The sequence below is a fragment of the Artibeus jamaicensis genome, unplaced genomic scaffold (genome assembly GCF_021234435.1).
Source record: "Artibeus jamaicensis isolate MK-2021 breed Jamaican fruit bat unplaced genomic scaffold, CSHL_Jam_final contig_548, whole genome shotgun sequence".
Taxonomy (NCBI): Eukaryota; Metazoa; Chordata; class Mammalia; order Chiroptera; family Phyllostomidae; genus Artibeus; species Artibeus jamaicensis.
This window is the reverse complement of record NW_026521883.1, coordinates 3,221,195-3,243,969: the sequence shown is the minus strand read 5'-3', so window position 1 is coordinate 3,243,969 and position 22,775 is coordinate 3,221,195. Positions and strand designations below refer to the sequence as shown.

The following is a 22,775-nucleotide window of genomic DNA, read 5'->3' as shown; positions in this document are numbered from 1 at the left end:
GATGGTCACATATTTCCATGAAATGCCAGTTTGGAAAACTAAGGAAGATACATAGCTTCCTGTCTTTTTTCTAGTAAGGAAAATACAATTATTCCATGTTATTAGTATTCAAGGCTCTTTTAAAATAAGGTCTTGCCTTTAGTTTATTTACATGAGCATGTTAAAAATACTACTGTTTGTAATACTTTGTGATAGGAATTTTGAATTAAGAGACAAATCAAATGGGAAAAGACAGATTAGATCTGTTTTTATACCAACACACAGAGGGGTGAAGGAAGCACGGTGAAACTGGGGTTGGAATGTGGACATCTAGTCAGTGAGATCTCTCACCGGCTGTGTCCCCATCCTCTGAGCTTTCTCTCCCACCTCTCTCCTCCATTCCTTGACTCCAGCTACTCAACCCAATGAACTGTACTTGGAGCATACCAGTAAGCTTCCTTCTCAGGGTCATTGCCTTGGCTTTGTCTCTACCTGGAATAAGTGCTCCTCCCCCAGACAGCCATGGCTCCCTTCTTCATCTTCTCTCCTCCTTCAAAAGTTTGCTCCAGCCCTGGCTGGTGTAGCTCAGTGGATTGAGCACAGGCCTGTGAACCAGAGCATCTCGGTTCAATTCCCAATCAGGGCACATGCCTGGGTTGCAGGCCAAGTGCCCAGTAGGGGACACATGAGAGGCAACCACACATTGACGTTTCTTTCCCACTCTTTCTCTTCCCCATTCCTGCTCTCTAAAAATAAATAAGTAAAATATTTTTTTATTTGCTCCAGTGATGCTGCCTCATTGACCGTCTTTCCTAATGCTGCACACACGTGCTCTCCATTCCCTTCGCCCTCCTCTACCACTTTCTAATGTGAATGATCTTAACGTACCTCAAGGCGGACGTAGTTATAACATTCACAGTCTACCTCCTGGCACAGGAATGTGAGTTTCAGGAGGCAGAGATTGTTGTCGGTCTTGTTTTGATGTCTACTGTCTTGGTGTCTTACAGTTGCCAGATGTTTCACATACTTGGTATTGTGTCTTACAGATTTCAGGAACTTCTATTTATTTTTTACATTATTTTGGGGATATTTTAAAATGGTACTATACTGTATTTTGAGTGTTGTATATACAAATCTCATTCAATCCTCCAAACACTGTAAGGTCAACATTGTCCCGTTGTACAGATGACAAAACAGATGTTCAGAGTGAAGCAACTAGTTCAAGATCACACAGCTTTTGAAGGAAAGTTTGAAAATTAAGCTATTTTCTGCCCTGGCTGGTGTGCCTCAGTTGGTTGGAGCATTGTCCTATAATGGAAGGGTTGCAGGTTTGATTCCTGGTCCAGGGGGCAAACAATCCCCAATCTGGATGTCTATAGAAGGCAGCTGATTGGTATTTCTCGCTCACGGTGATGTTTCACTTTCTCCCTTCCTCTGTCCCTTCCTCTCTATCTAAAAGCAATAAAAAACTGTCCTCGGTGAGGATAAAAAAAAGGTTTTTTTTAAAGCAAACCATCTTCTTTTTTCAGGCCTAGCGTTCATTCACTACTGATCCCACAAAATTGGCATCGATAATGGCTCTCTATCTTTGACTATAGTCCACTGGAATAACAATCCCAAGAGCAGGGACCTTGCCTATCTTTATCGCCACCATATTTTTAGTACCTAGGACAGTATCTGGTATATTACAGTTGCTTATAAACATTCATTGAATAAATGAATAAATGAATGAAAAGTTGATATCAAGGATGCAATCTTCGTTCCTCTTTGAAAGACTTTAAATAGGCTGTCTTCTTCCTTCTCTTTCTCTTTCCCCTCCTTTCTAAAAACCTCAGTTACAAAGCATTTGGTGGGACAAAGGAAGGTAAGCTTCTAAAGGCGCAGGGTGTGAGAGCCTGAGAAGGCGGGGAGAAGAAGCCAGAGCACAAGCTGGGTGAAAATGTATCCAGACAGGGTGTAATGACTTGTGGCATGTAGGCCGAGTAGGCCCCTACTAGGCCGAGGAGGGTGTCCCTCAAAAAAGGTAACCTGGTGTGAGGCATCAGAGCCCGAAGTGTGTGAAGAATTTATCCACACAGGGAGAGTGACCTGGTTCAGGGAATCAGAACTCAAATGGTGAGGGTGGCCTGGCATCAGGGTTTAGGGGCCTAAGCAGAATGAGAGGTGAGAGGGTGCCCATTGAGCAGGGCGGCCTTGCGTGGGTTCTCAGAGCCCACAGGAAGGAGGCTCTCCACACAGGGGGTAACTGGTGTACCGTCAGAACCTGAGTTGGGAGGTAGGACATCCTTGCCGGGAGATGGCCCAGGGACAGGGTTTAGGTGCTGAGCAGAATAGGGGTGTGCGCTTGCATGGCATCCTGGCATGGGCCAGCAGAGCAGACTGAGGCTGGTGCCCACTGGGGTAGTCATGGGCTCAGATAAGGACTGAGAGCTTGAGCAGGAAGATGGAGATGTGGGGCAGGGCAATGATGGGGATGGTTACAAACAGAGGAATTCAGCAAACATGCAAGTATATGAATGACAATGGAAACCAATTTTGTCACCGTTAGAGAGATATAAAAAGAAAGAAAAGTAGAATGAATGCTATAGCATTGGGTTGAAATTGTGGGTATAACTGTGAGTGTGTGCATATGTTCTATAGTTTTGCCTGTTGAGAAAGACTGGAATTAGCAACCTCCTTCCCACTCAATAGCTGTGAGCACACCTAGGGTACAGCTCTTGATCTCTAAATGCCATTTCCCTCTAAAAGGACCCAGGGCTCCTTTGAGGGATGTCTAGTTCCAGGCCTAGGAGCAGTGAAAGCATAAGATGAACCGGGAGTATCTCACTACACAAAAAAATGAGGAAGTGCTCAAGAAATGAGGGGGCCATAAGCAGGATATTTTTGTGGTTTCAACGTACCTTCTGACAAAGCAATTATTAATTGCAAAAGAGAAAAAGTGACCTTACAGTAAAAAAGGGTCCTGACAGACTCTAATTTAATCAGGGGATCAAAGAAAGCATCTCAGTAGTAGAACCAATTTAAATCATGAGCCCGAAGATAGGATATAATAAGAACACGGGGTCACTTCTATGATATTTCTTGCTGTAAAAAGATTTATATCTTAAGTGTAATCAGGAGGAAACACCAGACTAACCCAAACTGAAGGATATTTTACAAAATGACTGGCCTGTATATAGTTTTCAAAACTGTCAAGGTCATGAAAGTCAAGTAAAGCATGAGGAATTTTGCATACCTGAAGCTAATACGTACTGTATGCCAACTACAAATTAAAAAAAATAACTTTATAAAAGAAAAGAGCCAGACTGAAGGAAACTAAAAAGACAGGACAAGTAACTGCAGTGTGTGATTCTGTATTAGATCCTGTTTGTATAAAGGGCATTATTGGGACTCTGGCTGGGTAGCTCAGTTGATTAGAGCATCATCTCAGTATACTAAGGTTTTAGGTTTGATCCCCAGTCAGGGTGCATACAAAAAGCAACCAATGAATGCATAAATAAGTGGAACAATAAACCAATGTTTCTATCCTCCTTTCCTTTCCCGTCTCTCTAAAATTAATAAGTAAAAAAACTAAAGGACATTACCGAAACAATTAGCAAAATGTAAATGGGCTTTGAGAAATAGGTGATGGTAATGCATCAATGTTAACTTTTTGATTTTGATTATTATACTGTGTTTACATAGCAGAATGTCTTTGGAAATACACACTGAAATACTGAGAGGTGATGAGGCTTCACATCTGAACCCTAACTCGTATAACTCAAGGGGGGAAAGTTATTTGTACTGAGCTTTCAGTGTTTCTGTGATTGTTCCTGTGAATTCTGCATTTATGATTCCTTCAACACTAAAAATGTTAAAAAACTAAAGCAGCAGGCACACCCCTTGCAAGAAAAAGAAGACAAAAAATGTGTTACTTTTTTTTGCATAGAGAGAAATTGGCAAGGTAAAATAAAATCAGAACCTAATTCCTATCACTCTGATTAGTTCTTCCCCATACACTTTGTTTTTGAGCTGTGAATGAGCGAGCATCTATGAAGTGAAAACTAAAAACTAAGTAGTAATGATGGATATGTCACTGGCTGGAGAATGAGGTGGTCCATAAAGCTGATTTTCATATGAGCTGTTAATCTTAATGTTTCCAACCTGTTCTCCAAGTCAGGCTACATGTTACAATTCACTAAAATTATGCTGATGGTTTGGATTAAAGAATTTATATACTTATAACCATATTCCCATTTGGGAAAAAAGAAACCAAACACATTTGGAACTATGAACTGTTATTTAAATTTACATGAGTAATTTTGGGGGGGAAAGTATAGTTATTTCAGCATTGACTGTATGGTAATAGTAGACATTGTAGGAGAAAATTATTCTAGCCAAATGAAAACATGATTTATTCACTAAAAGGTCCAGCCCATACTATGATTATCTGAATCTGTAGGCTTCGGAGCTTCCTCAAAGTCACGAGTTCATTCTTAACTGTAGGACAGCCTGACTTCAACCTTCTTGTTTGTTGGAACTGCCCAGGTACAACACAGTTTCGAATCTCACAAATGGAAATTAATTATTCAAGATGAATTTCCATAAGACCTCTTTCTCCTAGGGAATCTGTCTGCTCACCTTTCCTCTCAGTCATAAATGTATGCTCAAAAACACAGAAAGATTGTGTTTACTCTGAAGATGAGTAACAGGATACCCAGGTGAGGGAGCAGGTTGTCAGGAAATCAGCCCTCAGTACTGCTGCATTCTGTTCAGCCCTCACGTCCTCCCCAGCCCATCCCCCACACTGCTGTCAGCAGTGTCGCCCATGGAGGCAGCGGCTGGTAAAAAGTTTGGACTTTGATGTCACACCTTGTTTCAAACCCTGCCTTTGCCACTTACTTTGTAACCTTGAGCAAGTTGCTTAGACTTTTTAGGCCTCTTTTCTCACCCCTATTATGAGGGGTGAGAAAAGTTGCCTGTGTCATAGAACTGTTACCGAACAACAAGAGGTGGTCCGAGGGAGGGGCAATACAATATTTGGCCCACCTAGGGATGCCAAATATTGTTACACAACAGGGGCCCCTCCCAAAAACAAAATACTAAAATCTACTGGGCCCTTCTGTCCGCTGCCAATTGGAAAGACATCTCTTAATGCCAGAGATTTGTGAAAAGGAAACAAAATGTTTATTTAATGCTATTCAGGCCTAACGCCTCCACTAAAATATCAAAGTCCTTAAGGGTATACGCCTACACCCACACAGCGCTCCCTTCTCCCACTGTCCCAACTCTGGGTACCGTAAATCAGGAAAAGAGCACACGTCTGTGTTGCAGGCCACTGGCACCGTCAGCTGTGTCACTGTGCAGGATCTCGAGTTAATCCAAAGTACTGTGGTACCCTCTCATGGTCCACTGGCAAGAGTCCTTTGTACCCAGTTCCAGTCAAAGTCTCTGTTGCTTTTTAGGCCCCGTGGCCAAAGGGGCATCCCAAAGCCGCGTGGGCCTCTTCTACCAAAGCTGCAGGAGTCCGCACTCCACCAAAAGCATGTGGCTTTCTTCTTCACCTGGCTGCGGGGATCTCCATTCTGGCAAAGCTGCCTGGTTCGTTCTTCTCTTTCACCTGGGAAAGAGGGGGTCCACACCCTGCCAAAACCACGTGGCTCTCTCTTTCACCTCACCAAGAGGGGGTCCTTACTCTGCTGAAACCGCGTGGCTCTCCCTTCATCTGGCCAAGCGGGGGCCCTTCATGTCTCGGAGCCAGTCTTTTCCAAGCTCCCACACAGGCACTCCTCACTCCGGAGGGCAGACCCTAGTTCCCATCTTGAGTCCCTGCCACAACCTTCTCCCTGGCTCCAAACTTGGCCACAGCTATTTAACATATCTATGAAACCAGTTAAAGGTTATAGATATGTTAAATAATCATTCCAGAGGTTAGCTGCAAAACTGTTGCTATGCAAAACAGCTCTCAGTGGCCTGGCTCCATTCCTTTCTTCCCCCTGGTGGAGGGGGGGGGAGGACATCCCATAAGTCTCTCCAATATTTCTATACACTTTGAATTCTGGACACCTTTCTAAATCTTTTTTTTGGGCCCCCCCCTGGCTGCACCCTGTATCAGAACTGCTAAAAGAATCAAATGATGTCACATGAAATACTTAAGATAATTTCTGACACATGGCACCTGCTTTAAAATATACCGGTTATTAACATTATTGATATTTTAAATGAAAATCTGATGTTATTAGGATCTCATCTTTAGAGCATATTGACTTCCACCTGTATGCCCTTCAAGCCTTTCTCATCACAAAAGGCACACACAGAGAGAAAGACCACCTGCACCACCAAAACCAAAACCACCAACAGCAATACCAACACCACCACAAGCATCATCATAGTTGCGTCTACCTAATGCCTTTGACAGATGTTACCAACAAGTCAGGTTGACTGGGGATGCCGAGGAGCCCAATAAAATCAGAGGCGAACCTACATCGGTGCTCACATCAAGGAATCACCAAAGCAGCAGTGACTTGAGCAGCAGCAGCCCCACCCGTCTCGACACCATCCAAAGACATTTGGAGTCATTCGTGCTTGTGTCTTCCTTCAAACAGCCTCATCGCCCATTCTCTCTTTTCATTCAGGTTTCTGCTCAAATATCACCTCCATAGAGATGTCTTCCCTGACTTACATAAAATATACCACATTTTTGGGGACTATAAGATACACTTTTCCCAAAAAATTTGGGAGGAAAAGGGGGGTGCATCTTATAGTCTGAATGTAGCTTCCCTGGCTCACTGTGGGGGATGGGGACAGCAGTGGAGCTGGGTCACAGGTTATTAAATAGTTTACCACATTTTTTGCTTTGAAAATTTTTTCCGTATTTTTCTCCTCTAAAACCTAGATGCATCTTATGGTCCAGTGCATCTTACAGTCCAAAAACTCAACTATGGTAACTCAATCAAATATTCTTCTTTTTCTTTCCTGGATCCTAACCCTAAACCTTAGCCCTGAAGTGTCTGTCTGTCTGTGCATATTTATGGTCTTTCTCTCCAGGTAGAAAATATCTCCATGATGGCAGGTTGGGGTTTTTCTTTTTTTGCCTTTTTTTTTGTTTACCATTAGAATAATATCTCATGTAGTAAGGGTTTGATAAATAATTATTAAGTGAATGAGTAAATCTAATTGTCAGCAAATAATTTAGAAGCACATGACCCTCATTTTTAACTGAGGCCAAAGGTCTTTGGAAAAACAAAGTATTCCAACGTTCATTACAACTTCCGTTCAGTTCATGCAAAAAAAAAAGTAGTTCCACTACCTAGCTCTTAGTACACATTTGTAAAAGCATATATTTTATATCTTTCTGTTCATTTTTATGATTGGGATTTTTCTTCTTATGAAATAGATTTCTAGGAATAGAACTTCACTATATAACATTGCATCTACATGACTTAGCAGTCCAACTTATGACTAATGCCCAGAACCAATTCACCCCTAAATCATCAGTTTCCTTAAATTGTCAGTTCCCTATCATCTCCAGGGGAAGAGCCAGGCTCCTCAACAGACAAATAAAGGGGAACTGGATCTACTCAGTCTCTCCTCTCTTCTCATGCAACCCCTGACATCTCACCATACTGCTGAGATGCCTCTGGTCCCACCACTTCAGGCCTTGGCTATGTTGCCCTCAGTCTGCATTGCCCCTGTTCCCCTGGCCTGGTCCACATCTATTCATTTTTAAGCCTCTAATGGAGGTGCACCTGACCTTCTCTTTCTCCCATGACATTAATGAAAATCAAACTAATTCAACATTATAGTCAACAATATGTTTGTAATGCTGTGCTAAAACTGATTAGAGCAACTAAAACTAACCTAGACCCTGCTTTTTCTTCAAAACTATATTTACCTCTGAGGGCATTATCTTCAAAATGTTGTTTCAATTTACCAAAAGAAATTCATCTCATTTCACATCAACTATAGCTTCTGAGATCCTAATTAGGACAATATGATAGGCATCTCACTAATACCTATAGAATTGTACCATCTACACCAAAATCTACAATAGAAACATACTTGTTGTAGATAACCGATAGAAAAATACACCACAGACTAGTTGCTTTTCTCCAGAAGATAATCTTACAAACAGTCCCCAACTTTTAAGGAAAAAAAGCAAAGAACACTGAATACTGACTTGGGCAGATGTATCTTTGTGAACTCATTGTGTCGTCTTTAAGCTCAGTAATAACTTTAAATAAAGAAGCTCAGTTTGGTAAGTCACAAAATTATATATTTCAGGAGGATTTTCAAAGTGTAAATTGTACTGAAGTGGTAATGATGTTATACTAAAATACATTATTTTACATGAACATTTCCCAAGGCACAACATAAAATACAACTGATAGCTGATAAACGCTTGCATTTCTTATGCCATAGAACAATACTCCAGGGGTTAAAACCAGAAGCTGTAGTTTGGGTTTCCTAAAAATTTAAGATAAGATCTCAAAATAGTGACATAAATAATAAACTAGGTCAGATGCCATATTTTAAAAACTTTTTAGTAGGTTTCCACTTTAAATCTTTTCCCAAAAGTTTTGCTTTGAATTTAGACTACTTATTTTGAGTGAAGAATTCTTAACCAAGAATCAGGACCAACATGGGTATCTCGTTTTAGCTGAAAAGCAAACATAAAAGAAAAATTAGCAAATACACACATAAGAAGAGAACTTGTACTTTTATTATGAAGAGATTATTATGACTGTGTATCTTGTATGCAAACATTAGTAAATAAATGAAAATATTCACTGAAAGGATTCTTCTCCAGAAATGCAAGTGTTGATTGAGAAGAATCTCTGTACTTGTATTTGGAAAGTTCTGTGAAAATCAAAATTATAGAGATATTGTTTTTATTTATGTGTCCTACATACTTCCTCCAAAAAGGATTTGAAAGCAAAGTTACAGTGGTGAATGACATATGCAAAACAATAATTATATATAATTATATATATGGTATATATATGCATATATCTGAACAAAAATGAAAATAAATTGCTATTTCTTTTATATCACATTGCCTATTTTTTGTGTTGATGATATGGTACACATTTATTATCCAATGTGAATGAACAGTAAAGAAAATTCAACTGTCAACTCTGAGGGACTCCGGAAAATATAATGCACAATGTCCAATGTTGAAAGAAAAATATTCTCCAAATAAAGCCTTAATAAACTTTATCAAAATTCTTAAAATTTGACCCAGTGAAGGTTTCTGTATCTATTTAAGATAATTTGATGTACATAAAATACTTTCTTACTATCTAATAAGACAATTGTGTGGGCTTTCTATTGTGCCGGTATAGTCAAGCTAGAACTACACTTCCCAGAGTGCCTTTCTCTGTCTACGTGGTTCCAGTTGGCCACAAGCGAAGTCATTGCCAGGTATGGAGGCAGAAGTGAAACAGCAGCCATGAATGTTTGTATTAGATTGGGCACCACTATAGCTCATGCACACTGTTGAGGATTTGCTGTTTCACTTTGTTGGCATGGGAAGGTAGTGGCAGGGTCCCAAGTTTCCCTTTTCCTCTCAGATCCCCTTTGAACAGCAGCTGAGCCCACTGTACCTCCAATAGGGACTCGATTTTCTCCTTCAGCTAGTTTGCATCCTGGACCAGGTTTATGTGCTGCTCCAAGACTGCACCAGGCTTGCTGCAGGTCAGTCACTCACATCATTGAGGAGACGGTGGGAACCTGATAAAAGATCCTCTCCATATCTAGCCTGGATATCCTAGACTGATCAAAGAGATTCTGAAGAAGAGAAATACTGTTAAGATTTGCTTGGCTTACTGCTCCCTTTGGTGATATTTTTACCTTTATACCATAAACAGGGTTCCTAAGGGTGAGTCTACTAACTTTTCCAATAAGGCTGCCTTTGGGGCCAAGGAAAACAAACGGTACAGAGAGAGAGGCTCATTCTATAAATATCTGTGTAGAACAAGTCTCCGTGGTTTGGAGAGGCTATGCCCAGACCAGTACAGGTTGTTTCATTATTTAAAGTGGGGGAAAACACAGATAACTACAAAGCCAACTGACCAGAAAAGGAGGAAATACTATCACTGCCCTAGTCCATTGACCTGGAAAGGCAAACCAATCCAGTTAGACAAGAAACAGAAACAAGAAGTGTGAAGCCTAGAAGGGAAGACATGTTGTTTATAAATAATGATTGTTTACATGGAAAATCCAATAGGAACTTCAGGCAAATATTGTAATAATTTTTTTAAAGTTCAACAAGTTTACTGGAAAGAAGGTCAATTGGAAAAACCTATATTGTTCCTATACACAAACAATGAGTTTGTGAGACTCAATGAGAAAATATAATTTTTAAAAATTCTGTTCCATGAACAACAAAACCTACAATGTACCTCAGAATAAATCTATCAAAGAATGTGAAAAACTTTATAGAGGAAATTATAATACATAACTGAAAAACATAAAAACATGTACAGATATATTTATGCTCATGAATGAGAAGACTCAATAATGTACAGATATCAAATCCATTTTTTCTATGAAATTCCAATCAATACTTCATATAGAATGTGTGTGTGTGTATAATTTAACAAAATTATTCTAAAGTTCATGAGAAGTAAAAAGCAAGAATAACCAAATGTATTAGTTTCCTATCACAGCTCTAACAAATTACCACACACAGTGACTTAAAGCAACACCAATTTATTCTCTGACTATCTAGCCATCAGAAGTTCAACACGAGACTTACAGGGCTGAGATCAAGATGTCAGTGGCATTGCATTCCTTCTGGGGGCTCTAGGAGAGAATCCATCCCTTGCCTTTTGCAGCTTCTAGAGCCTGTCTGCGTTCCTTGGCTCCTGGCAATATCACTCTGACCTGTGCTTTCTTCATCGAATCTCTCACTCTGATCCTCCTGCCTTCCTCTTAAAGGACACTTGTGATTATATCAGGCTCACCTGCATAATCCAGGATTATCTTTGCATCTCAGAATTCTTATTTTAATCATATCTTTGAGTCCTTTTGCCATGTAAGGTAAAAGGGCTCAAGGGATTAGGATGTGTACTGACCAGCAGTGTCACTTCTAAAAATATACCATAGAGAGTATGATTTTGGCACAGGAGATATATATACATATTCTCATATCAGCATTGCTTATTATTGCTAGAGGAAGCAAAAGGAGAAAACTTTAAATAAGTGGATAAATAAATTGTGACATAGCCTCGCATCTGTCAGAATTGATGGATACACTAGATTTAAACGCTTCCTTATGGACAGATACCAAAAACAATGTTGAATGAAAAAAGACAAATTTCAGATTGACTTACAAAGTGACACATGTAAAATTTCAAGACATACAAAAGTAAGCTAAATGTTAGGAATGCAAACATCTGTAGAAAGCTACAAAAACCTAGAAGGACAAGATTGCCAGCAATTGCTGAGGGTGGCTGTCTCTGGGGATGGAAGGAGAGGGAGGAGAGAGATGGGAGGGCTCAGAAGGGACATTACCTCTAATTTTTATGTCTAAAACAATCTGAAGCAAATAAAATACATTGTTAACATTAATTCTGAATAGTAGGCACCCACATCCTTGTTATATTCCTTTTTATGAGTCTGAAATTTTTAAGAATAACATAACTAATAAATATTTTGTAATAGAATAACCAACAGTCTATTAATGTGGATAATAAAGTAAGAAGCAACTCTGCAAAGGCAATCTAAGTGTGTGGATTTTACTATGGTGAGAAAACCGACTAAAAAGTTGTTTGTGAGAGACAGACAGAGAGAGAATGTTCCATGCAATAGAAGCAGCCAAGCTGTGTTTCAGGAGAGACCTCATAACGACAACTGTGACTACATTCCCGAGTCAGAGATCCCTGGACGGTGCAGTGCCCAGAGACTTGTCCATTTGCCCAGGACACTGTGTACTGAACTGGTCTAAGGGCACTTCCTGTTGCTCTTCCAGAGGGGGCAGCCAAATGACGAGTCCAGAACACAAACTATCACCCATTCCTGACTCACCCAATGTTCTTCATAGACCTCAGATTCATTTATTTGCTTATTGATGTTATTAGTTGGATCAAACATAGTTTTTTAGATGGCCTTTGCTATTGTAATTACAAGTGTAGGGGGGGAAATGATCTCCAACCCACTTACTTTTGAGGTTGTTTCCTGACACCCACTCATATTTCCTGAAGGATGACAAATGGAAAGTGTTATCACCGCTCCTTTAACAGATGATCTGCTGTTGATTTTCTGGGCTGCATATTCTGAGTTAACATCCAACAGCCATACAAAAATGAAAGCTTCCTGACAAAGGGGCTAAAAGGTTTAGGGACCCCTTTCAGATTTCTTTCTTGGTGGGACGCACCCAGATTGCCTGCCTGCTCATCACACAGGAACTCAACTTTTTCAAAGGAATAATCACTCCCTCCTAAAGCAGGGCTTGCTGGCAGAAGACTTTACTGAGTGCTCTTGGCTTTTTGAACCTGACCACTGGAGATAAGACATGGAATTCTGTTCCCAAGAGTCATCACAAATTTATAAATATTGTGTGTCAGTAAATGCTACACGAAGATAGAATTTCTGTTTGGTCACATTGGTGACAGTTATGTGCAAGGCAGGCTTTCTGAAATAAGGAGAGAGTACTTACTCCTTAAGCAGATATAAAATAACATTCACAATCCTTTTTTTAACAACTCATCATGAAGAATTTTCTAGAACACAGTCTTCCCTGTTAGCATATAAATTTGTTGGGAGCAGGGACTTGGTTCTTCTTATTTCTCACAGGGCCTGGCACCAAGTCGGTCGCTGTTGAGAACCATGCAAACACCAGATGGTCACAGGGATTATGCATTGCATTATCTAGCCAAGACACAGGAAGCATATTCTATCTTCTGGTCTTAGAAGACTGAGTAAGGAAACCAACAAACAAAAAAAGTAGTAAAAATATTATGATTCTAGGAATTCTCAGTCAAGAAAACCATTTTTTTATGCGTGAAAAAATCATAACTACAATAATTGTGATTTAGAAAAAAATCATTTTTAACTGAAATCTATAATGATAAATAGCTCACAAACCCATTAATCTTTAAAGAATAATTCTTTATATTGAAGGAGGGCTGAGATATTCATTTTTATGTGTAGACATATATACATATACAAAATGGAAAAATTACTTTTATTTATGACCTTAAAGCTTTTAAACCTGAGGGGTGAACTTTGATATCTAAGAGATATTTTTTTTGCTAAGCAGCTTGATGGGTTTGGGTGTATAAATTTGGGTCCCACTCAGAGGCAGAGCTGATTAGTTCTGTGTAATAGCAGAAAGAGGAATTTGAGACCAGAAGGTCAGTACACAGTAGAAGTACATTCGAAAAGGGAAGAATCAGAAATACTGGGTGTGTGGCATAGAAGACAGAGAGAAAACTGTGAATACAGGGCCAAGGACCAGTTGTCTAAATTGTGTTTAAGCTGTTTGCTATGAGTTTATGACATAAAATGCCTTTGCCACCTCCCAAGTGAAATCTTCAGTTTACATTGCTCCTTGAGGCTTTTCTGTATGATTGAATTCTATTTAAGGATCTAAGAGATATGCTAAGCCCTTTTTCTGGGTTTAAAAAAGAGAGAGAACATACAGACAAAAGAGATAGAGAAGGATGGTCCAGCTAACACCCTAGTAGTCCCTCTTGGGTGACTCTTGAGCATCTCAAGTCTCTTCTGCTTTCCCCCCAGGCTTCCTCATGTTATTAAATAGTACCACAACCACTGACATGCTCAAGCCAGGTACCTGCTTTAATTCCTCATTCTCTGTCTGCAATCCATCCCCAAGTCCTACCAAATCCACCCCACAGACATTCCCCAAATCCATCCACTGTACCACCCTTGTTCCACCCCCACCCTCAGGGACTACTGTAATAGGCTCCTAACAGCGCCTCCTACTTCCACTTTCATCAGCCACACCCCCCCTGCACTGGCATGTGATCTGTTCTTCATAGAACATCCATAGTGACCCTTAAAACTCAAAATCAGATTATGTTTCTCCCATTATTAAAACTCTCCAATGTTTGTCCATCCTACCAAGAGCACAGTCCTCCTATACCATGGCTCACAGAGCACTCTGTGGTCTGCCCCTCAGACCACATCTTACCCCTCTCTCCCATTGCCAGTCCATGTCAGCATTACTTCTGTGTCTCAAACACATTTCTCATAAGAACATTCCCTTTTGCTGGTGTGTTCTTCCTCCAGAGCCTTGCATGCCTAGCTCCTTTTTCCTGTTAGATCTCAGATCCTATGTCATTTCCTCAAAAAATGGTTCCCCATTCTAATGCAGCCATCCTTCTACTAGAAACTCTCCATCATGTGATCCTGCTTTATCATCATAGCACTTACTGCTGTTGGAACACTTTTTCACCTTCATTTTCTGCCTTCCCTCACCAAAATGCATGATTCACAAAGGCAGAAATGGTATTGTTCACTACCAAATCCCAGGACAATGCCTGACATGTAGAAGAACTTCAGTGGACACTTGCCAAGGGGCAGTATAACAGAGTGGTTAAACATCTAACAGACAGCCTGGGTTTGAATTGCAGCATTGCCTACTAGCTGTACAAACTTAGTTTACTTATTTAACCTCTCTGTTTCCACATCTTTAGAATGAAATGATGATAATAGCATTTACCTTGTAGAGTTTTTGCATGGATTAAATGAGTTAACATACTTTAAATGCTCAAAGAAATTCCTGGCACTTACAAGCACCATATGCAAAAGCTATTATTCATTTACTCTGATGTGCCCTTAATTTCTTAGTTAGAAAAAAACTCTGTATCCTCAGACTTTTTAATTCATTAACAGCCAGCAAAATACATCCAATGATTCGTATACTTTCCACTCCTTTTTAAAGCAACTTAGAGAAAAGTCAGCAAAAGTACCTGGACGCTCCCACTCTGTAGCTCAGAAAAATATCCCAAGCATACACAACCAGAGTCATTTGAGGTCAAAGACTGTTCAAAGAGTTTGAGTCTTAGGAGTGTGAGAGCAGGGCCTCAGCATCCCTCCTTTGGAAGCCCTCTCAGAACTTGATTTCTTCTGCAGGTATGACAATCAGTTCCTTTCAAATACACTCTTATTAGGGTAGAATGAGACCTACCACATTTATTATATACACAGATTCTTCCCCACCAATAAGATCAAATAAATAATGATTTTTATCTGAAATTTGGATTTAACTGAGAGTCTTATATTTTTATTTACTACAATTTTTAAGCAGGGCACTGAAAGATGGCTTTATAAGATAGATCTGGGCTTAAATCTGAATTCTTGACTGTACTGTGGAAACAATTTTGAGCAAGTTACTTAACTCTCACTGAGCTACAATTTCCTCATCTATAAACAAGCCTACTTCACAGAGTGTTTCTGAGATTCCAATGAGGTAGGCTTGGTTAGAGCACTTAGCTTAATGCCGGAGGGCTGAATAAATACGAGACTTGCAAAAAACCATTTATATGCCTTCCTTCCTTTCTGATGCTTTAGGTCTGATCTGTAGCTGAGATGCTGGAAGCCATTTTTTTCCTAGGATAATTAGAAACAGCTTTGAAGGCAACAGAATCAAGGAAATCAAATTATGTTTTAATATCACATTCTCCTGTATCAATTATCTATTGCCACAACAATGCTGTGTAACAAACAACCATAAAACTTCAGTGGCATTCAACAGTAATATGTAGTCTTGCTCATGTGTCCAGGGGTTGGCTCAGTGACCATGATGATCCGAGCCAGGCTAGTGGGGCTCACAACTGTGGTAGCTCTCTGGTCAGCTGGGGACTGCCTGGTCTAGGATGACCTCAGCTGGGATGACTTGGGTCTGTGTTACATGGTCTCTCATCCTCCAGTAGGCTGGCCTGGGTCTGCTCTGAAAGCAGGGATGAGGTTCCAAGAGAAGCAATGGAAATATGCAAGAGCTATTACTAGACCACTTGGGTCAAGTTTGCTATGTCTCATTGGCCAAAGCGAGGCGTGCAGCCAAGGTCAGATCAGGTTAGAAGGGTACTCTCAAAAGGTATAAATATATCAAGGCATGAAACAATGGGGCCATTAGTGTGATCGATCCATGACACTAATAAATAAAGGAAGTCAATAAATAAAGGCATAAACAATGTAGTAGACAGTGTTGAGAGGGCTACCCTGTCTCTCAGCTCTGTGAGCTACACAGCCCACCCACAGAAATGGGTTCCTAGCAGTTTTGCTTATGCCATGTGACCCTACACCCTGGTTTTGGTTGGCCAGCCAAAGAGGGAGCCTCTAACCCAAGCTGACCTGGTCATTTTTTCTTCCTGGAATTTAGAAATTGGAACCAAGAGAGTTGAGTCAGAATCTGCATGTAACATCAACCTACATGTAACCTTGGGCACTCTGGGAAGGCTGTATTTGGCCACATGAACTGAGGAGGGGGGAAAAAAGCCAGTCTCTCAGCCATTAGAGACAGACAAATGAAGAAAATGCTGTATTCATTTCCTATTGATACTGTAACAAAATTACCACAAATTTAGTAGCTTAAGTAAGCAGATTTATTATTTTACAATTCTGAAGGTTGGAAGTCTAACATGGGTTGGAGAGCTGTGTTTCTTCTGGAGGCTCTAGACAATTCCACTTCTTGCCTGTTCCATCCTCTAGAAACTGCCTGCATTCCTTGGCTTGTGGCTGCATCACTACAAACTCTGCTTTTATTGCCATGTCTTCTCTTACTCTGACTCTCCTGGCTCCCTCTTGTAAGGACACTTGTGATTATTTGGGATCCACCTGGGTTATCCAGTGTAATCTCCCCAACTCAAGATCTTTTACTTAATTATATTGGCAAAATCCTCTTTGCCATGTAAAGTAGAATTTTCTTTAGTAGAAATGGAGGCCATTATTCTGCCTACCACAAATGCTCAAGGAGGAACGGAGATGACCCACACAAGACATTCCTGCATTCCTGCCCTTGGGTGCCATGACACACTCTTATATCCTGAGAGTAAGTATTTTGGGTGATAGCTGCCTGAAGTGCTCTGTCAAGAAGAATTCTGAAGGCTTATTGGGATGCATGATCAATTAACAATGGGTACCAACCAAACCAGAGAGTTATATACAATATGTGGCACAAATTCACCATCTTTGTTCTAGATTAGAAGTTATAGAATTATCATGACTGAGTATAAAACATAATTTTTCCTTATTAAAATGGGACTGAAACGATGAAAATTTAGATCCTTGCTAATGGTAGCAGAACTTGACTGAGTAGATATCCCTCAGGAGACTGCCTATATAATGTGGGGGCTATGGGTAGGCTGCATTTTATCATGTACCAGGTACCTAGCACTTACAAGAAAAAAAAACAAACCTTTCCCTTTGAACAAAAGAGTTGATTTTGGGGGCCCAACCACAAACCTGCTTCAAATGGACATTGCACTCCGCTCTTTCTCTAGGTTAGTGTGGCCACAGCCGGGGGGGGGGGGGGGGGCAATCCACATCACTATGCAAAACATTTTTCCTTGTCAGAGCACTTTCTCACAAGAGAAGGTCATGGGTTTCAGGAGCTCCAAGTTTTATTTCTGTCAGTTTTGTTTAGAACCGTGTGCCAAGAGCTCACTTACGCCTGGGTCCTTGGCCTGGCTTTTATAGGGAATTCTGCTCTTAAGTGACAGTTAATAACCTCACTAATCGCCCACTCCAGTGTTTTTGGTGACTTCATAGTGCTGAAATCACAGTCACATTCGCACCAGACAGGAAGAAAGATGAGTCTATCGTACCCTAGAATTTATGAGGAACCAAAAGGTGGTCTGGAGGGTGCTGCTCTATTTTTTTAAGTGGCATTAAGAATCCAGACTGCCTCTCAGAAACTGAGAATGCTTGGAAGCAGAAGCGATGGACCAAATGCCTGTACAAAAGGGACTCCTTCCCGTTAACTGTTATGAAGTTCTCTTTTCATGAATAATTCTTTTCTCTCAGAAGACATAAGGAGGGGTATGTTATTTAATCCCCCACTGTAGCTTTTAAACCCTGTAGAGTGCGTATTTACAAAGTAGGATCTTTAACCAGATGTTGTAAAAGAGATGTCTGCGCATATGTTTTGCCAAGAAATTAAAACCCAGTCTTTGCCAAGGAGCATAAATATACTTGGCAGAATCCAGAGACTCGGTAGCAAAGATAAAAGCAGTTGTTCCATTCAGCCAATCACTCACACTTATTACAAAACATTTGTCTTCCCTCGGGGTGAATTTTCTCCCCTTGAGCTGCCTGACTCTGGGAGATCTCATCCTCCAGCCCTGCAAGGCCTGTGGGAGAGACACTGAAGCAGGCTGCTCGAGTCACGTAATTCCATTTCTGTGCAGCTCCAGATAGAGGCCTACAAACCCACAGGGGCTTGGTTATTGCCCAGGGACATTTCATCTCTCAGCTATCTGATGTTTTCCCCTGTAATAATAAGGAATTTTTAAGACACTTATATTTTGAGTCTGTCATTCTTTTCACTTCTTTAAAATCTGATTTTCTTCAGCTCTCTGGGCTCTGTGCAAACATCAGTAAGCTGAATGGGTTGTCAGCACTTGGACTGACAATCAGTGAACAGATGTCTTAGTTTTACATTCAGTGAAGCAACTTGGGGACGGCTTTTGTGAATACTGTGGTGCTTTTTAAGATTTTTCTCTTCACCTTTCCATATGTCCCTGAAGAGTTTCACCCTGGGGGAAAAAAAATACACCGTGGCCTGATGCTGAGCAAAACCTCTTTGTTCTTCCTTTTTCTGTGATGTGTGACCCAGACCAACCAATTGTGAGAAAAGTAAACATGTCCATAGAGCCAAATCTAAAATTGGTTCTTTTAAAACTAGTTAAAACATGTTAACATCATTTAAAGTTTTAAAAAAATCTAACATTTCATCAAAAACTTGAGTTATCATCAGTAACTAAAATTTGATAATACTTCTTGGGAGTCAATTTACTCTATGTACTTGACAATATAATGAATATATTTCTTTTAAAAGTAGCTTATAAAACTTCTTAAATTACTCAATTCCTCACTTGTTTAGGACTATAGTTATCTGTGTGCTTATCTCACTTTCTTCTCAACTGTGGGTTTCTGGAAGGGAGGTACTTCAAAGCACTGCACCAGGAAACCAAACCCAACCCCCGCCCTTCAAGAGCTCAGGCAAAACCAAGAAATGGGTCCCCGACAAAAAGAGCTATCCTTACCTTCTCATGGCCTCTTCTCTTTCTCTTTCCACCCACTGTTACCCTTGCAAATAAATTAAATAAATAAATAAACAAACGTTTTTTATTTTCATTGTTTAGCTTTGGTCAAAAGCTCTTATGAAAAAGCAGGCACCTCAGATCTTTTTTGTAAAAGAGTAATGTATATTATATCATTCCTATAAATCATCATAACATACAGTAAGGCTATTGGAATTCCTGAGGTTGGGAGGTGGAATAGAGGGAGGGAAGGAGATCTCTCTTGAGAGAATGACTACATTAGGCCATTTGGCACTACTGTCACTCCAGTTCACACTCTCAATAAAAATGGCACATTGCAGATTTTAGACCATAAATCAGCTTGAAAAGTCAAAAATCCTGGGGAGACACTTTTAGCTTGTTAATAATATTATTGAAATCTTTTCCTGAAAAATTACAAATAAAGGGGTAAGAAATGTCATGATACTGCCCATTTCATTATCTGACAAGTAGTTATGCAAACCAGAATTAAACCATGCGAGTCAAATTTATTTAAGAAAAAAATGAAAAGAAAATAGAAATAAGTCAAAATATACCATGATAAATCACTTCAGAGTAACTACCTTCCACTTTTTTTTTGGCAAACAATATACCAAAATGTGTATCTACACAAACAATAATCTAGAAAATAATTCTTTGATAGCATGTTGTAAAATTTATTTAGCATTCAATTTTTCTACTCCTATTCAACAGTTTATAAACATATTTTAGCACCATGTGTGTTAAGCAAAACAAAGTATAGCATAAGGAGAGATGGCCTCCTTATGAGTAAAACACAAATGTTCCAATATTTTAGCAGAAAAAAGAAATCCTGAGGAAGTCACTGCAGAATGGGATTCCACATGTTAATTCCCACTGAGGCCTTGACTCAAGAATAGTCACACCCTCCCCATTACCCCTGACCCAGTTGAAACTGATGTAATATTTTCTTTTATGCTTACAAATACATATACTCATGTTATTTTTTTTATTTTGTTACTGTGGTTTGTCATTGACCTTTTAAGAAAAGTGACTAAGTAAGGGAGAACATAAAAAATAATTATGGAAAATCCAAATTCAAAAAACAGGCACATTTCCAAAGAACATATTTCTGATCCTAAAATAACCTCCCTTTATCCCTAAAGGACCAGTAGGATTTTGCAGACACCTTGCCCAGCTTCCATCTTCTCCAGTTTTTCTGCATTTCTCAAGCTCAGCAAGAAGTCTGGGAATTGATACCCATGAGAACCAATCCAGAATGACTTATCTTAGACACCAAATTTGACATTTCTTTTTATTTATTTTCCTTAAATTTTCTTGCCCTTCATACTCACCACTTAAGCCTAATGTCCCATCCGAGAGACACAAATGATTTGTAGAAATATGATGATTAAAATAATGAATCATTTCTAGCCCAAGTTACTAGGGCTGTCCACTTTTGAGGAATCTGTGATTCTATTACAGTTCACCAGGTATAGACCCAACTGTGTATTATCCCTGAACTGACAACAGCCACTGCACGCACACAGTGCTGTTGCTTGGAAGGCATGAAATTCAGGGGAACTCACGCTGCCCAGGTCTTATCCATTAAACCATTCACATCAGCTGAGTATCAGCTCAGCAAAGCCCCCTCAGACCATAGGAACAAATGACATAAAACCCTTTTTTAAAAAAAGGATTCATAGTACCATTTGAGCATCAAAGGCAAGGGTCAAATGAAACTTCAGATTAACAGCTCGGGAATTACTGAGATTTGACTACAAGTTGTTTATGACTCAGTGTGGAACGTTACCAGATTCCATTCATGGACTTTTATTCATATCTGAAACATAAACCAGGGAAAAGAATTCAACAAAACAAAACAAAAAATATAGCAACAAACTCTCACTAATAAGAACAATTCTATAGTTCCATTCTTTGTAGAAAACTATAGTTCAAGAGTAGAAGTTTCTTATAAGCTAGTTTACTGTGAATATTCCAGATAATATAGCAGAAACCAAAGGCTGGTGTTTCTTTTTTTCAGATGGGTTCTTTACTCTCTTTTCTTCTCCTGGCTGCCATGTTTACCCACTTCCTAAGAAGAGATATGTATTGGGAAAAGTTTTCAATGAGCAATAATCGCGCCTTGGATAAACTTTATTGGCTACGATACTGCCACTGTGCAAAGCTAAGAGAGATATGTATTGAGAGTGAATAAGTCTTCATGAGGATGGTCTTTCTACAAATTGGTGTCCTGATCTTCACAGACTTAATCCCTTCCACGAGGGTTGAGACAAACTCCCTCACACCCCAGTGCTAGCATCTCTCTCCTTAGGCATCTAATCCATTGCCCTTACTTACATCCTAATGGGCAACTCCAGCCCAGAGATTCATGTTACCTAACCTTCAGAAGTATTTACCATAAAGTACATATGGATGAAAAGCAAGGTTTTCAGTGTTTATGCATGGCATTTCTGAATGAAACAGATTTTTTTTTCAAATGGTCTGTGAAATTTAACATTGTAAACTATCTTCCATTAGAAAATGTTCTATCCAGTTAATGCTTCTAGTGTCTCTTACCAGGAGTGGAATACAAAAGAACCTGAAGTTGATAAGACTTTTATCATTTCAGCAATGAGCATTCAATACCTTTTAACTAAATTATGATGTTTCCATACTTCTCTTGACCCCAAGAATCATTTTAGTTAGTGATGAAATGAGAGAGGCATGTTCTGAACAAAAGTTGGCACGAGAGGAATTGGATCCAAGTGCTGAAGCTTTAATCGAAGTTATTTATCATGAAATGACACATAAAGTCCCTGTGCTCTACACTGGCTTTTACTTACAAGAAGTCCACATTCTTGTTTGGTTTGTCTCTTAGAGTGCATGACGTATTTTTAAAAAACAGGTCTCATTTCTTCTAATTGCTGTATTAAACCAGACACTAATTAATATCAAGAATTTTGTGGTGAAGAATTGTAATAGCAAAGAAGTATATTCTTGCAATAATCATACAGGGAATTCTTTGAGATTTATTTTGTATGTTTGTTTTGTTTCCCATTTGAAAGGTGCTAAATATGCCACGGAGTACTGCGCTTTGATGCTCATGGTACATCCTTTTATTTTTATCCCAGGCATTTCTGCAGGCATAGAACAAAATATCTTGCCAGGTGACAAAGCGGGCCTGGCTGTTCAATGCAAGAGTCAAGTACCTGTCCAGCCAGTTTTCACAATGTATGCTACTCTGGGCCTCTTTGGGTGTCCTTTCCTCAGAACAAGTCCCTACTCATTAAAGAGCCACAGCCCTTGAGCCTTTTCCCCAAAACACATGACTTTGAGTTTGTCCCCAGGCCTAGCAGAACAATGTGAACTGCTGGTATCCTGACACAATGGTCTGTTCCTACTTTCAGTGTGGGTGTGTTCAGACAGAAGTAAGGCCTGGTGAAACAGACTTCTGTAAGGAGAGTTATTCCGTGAACTATATTTATTTGGAGCACAGAACCTTGACTTCCGTGATGAAGGATTCCCAGAACTGTTATTCTAACAAAATACTTAGTGTCTGTGGAGCATTCGTAATACGCCAGGCAT

General features: G+C 39.8%; 1 long non-coding RNA gene and 1 pseudogene across 2 annotated transcripts in view; both read right to left on the bottom strand.

Annotated features, from left to right (window-relative positions):
• The window catches only part of LOC119057017 (uncharacterized), an 86,341-nt gene that overhangs the window by 31,679 nt on the left and 31,887 nt on the right, over positions 1 to 22,775 (bottom strand). Inside the window, exons 3-4 of one of the 2 annotated variants that reach the window (XR_008392468.1) lie at positions 19,194 to 19,236; positions 17,444 to 18,683 (exon numbers count right to left, since the gene is read on the bottom strand). This is a non-coding gene — a long non-coding RNA (uncharacterized LOC119057017). Of the gene's footprint in view, positions 1 to 17,443; positions 18,684 to 19,193; positions 19,237 to 22,775 lie in introns of those variants that run through there. The other variant, XR_008392469.1, reaches the window with a different exon arrangement.
• LOC119057129 (uncharacterized) lies at positions 21,260 to 21,377 on the bottom strand (annotated as a pseudogene).